Source organism: Myotis brandtii, unplaced genomic scaffold (assembly GCF_000412655.1).
Source record: "Myotis brandtii unplaced genomic scaffold, ASM41265v1 scaffold358, whole genome shotgun sequence".
NCBI classification, from domain to species: domain Eukaryota; kingdom Metazoa; phylum Chordata; class Mammalia; order Chiroptera; family Vespertilionidae; genus Myotis; species Myotis brandtii.
The window spans coordinates 3,262,258-3,263,449 of record NW_005363772.1 but is presented as its reverse complement, the minus strand read 5'-3'; the positions used below and the strand labels follow the sequence as shown (position 1 = coordinate 3,263,449).

The window sequence follows — 1,192 nt, the reverse complement described above, 5'->3', positions numbered from 1 at the left end:
GGGGTCCCGCTTGGGTTCCTGGCCAGCCTGGGTGAGGGGCTGATGGCTGTTTGCAGCTGGTCCCACCCCCTTCAGGGTGGGGGTCCCCACTGGGGTGCCTGGCCAGTCTGGGTGAGGGGCTGAGGGCTGTTTTCAGGCTGGTGGGTGACTGAAGCTCCCAACCACTCCTTTTTTTCTTTTCTTTTTTTTATTCTGGGCCAGCTTTAGCTCTGAGGCTTGGCTCCAGCTCTGAGGCCTCGGCTGCTGAAAGCAGGTATCTTTGTTGTTTGGGTTCTATAATCGAAACACTGTTTCAACTTCAGCTCTGAGATCCCGGCTGGCTGAAAGCAGGTTTCTGGGGTTTTTAGCTTCTATTTGGCTGGCAGTTAATTTGCATATCGCCCTGATTAGCCAATGGGAAGGGTAGCGGAGGTACGGCTAATTACCATGTTTCTCTTTTATTAGATAGGATATGGGTAGCCCATGGACAGAGATAATAGTGCTGTGAAGGCGTGGGGTGGTGTGGGAGCCAGGTGGAGGGGGGCAAAGGGGGATAACTGGGGACATCTATAATACTAGCAACAATAAAAAACACATTAAAAAAAGGAACAAACAAAAAACCCAGATTTCACATGGTGAATCCAAAAGAAGTAGGGTTGGCCCATGAAGGTTTTTATTGGTTTACTAGAGGCCCGATGCACAAAATTCATGCAAGGGGCTTGGCCCTCGCAGCCCTGGCTTCATCCGGAAGGATGTCCAGAAGGTCATTCGGCTGTCCAGTCTTATTAGCATATTAAACTTTTATTATTATGGATGATAAAACTAGTGCACGAAATTCGTGCATGGGTAGGGTCCCTAGTGGCTGCCGGCTGCCATCTGGGGACTTCCTTCATTTGCACTGCCTCCTGGTGGTCAGCACACATCATAGTGAGCAATCAAATTCCCAGTTGGTCGAACTCCCGAGGGTATAATTTGCATATTAGCCTTTTATTATATAGGATAAGAACCAAGGATATTATAATGAGTTTTTCAAAAAGCTGATTTCTTTTTTAAGAATTGCCTTTGCCCTGGCCAGTGTGGCGCAGTTGGTGGAGCATCATCCCATGCACCAAAAGGTCGCCCCTTCAATTCCCAGTCAGAGCACATGCCTGGGTTGCGGGCTTAATCTCCAATAGGGGGCATGCAGGAAGCAGCTAATCTTCCTCCCTCCCTC

The 1,192-nt window shown here is 49.0% G+C and overlaps 1 protein-coding gene across 5 annotated transcripts in view; it reads left to right on the top strand.

Annotated features, from left to right (window-relative positions):
* Positions 1–1,192, top strand: part of ITPR2 (inositol 1,4,5-trisphosphate receptor, type 2) — a 401,602-nt gene that overhangs the window by 53,879 nt on the left and 346,531 nt on the right. The window lies entirely within an intron of this gene.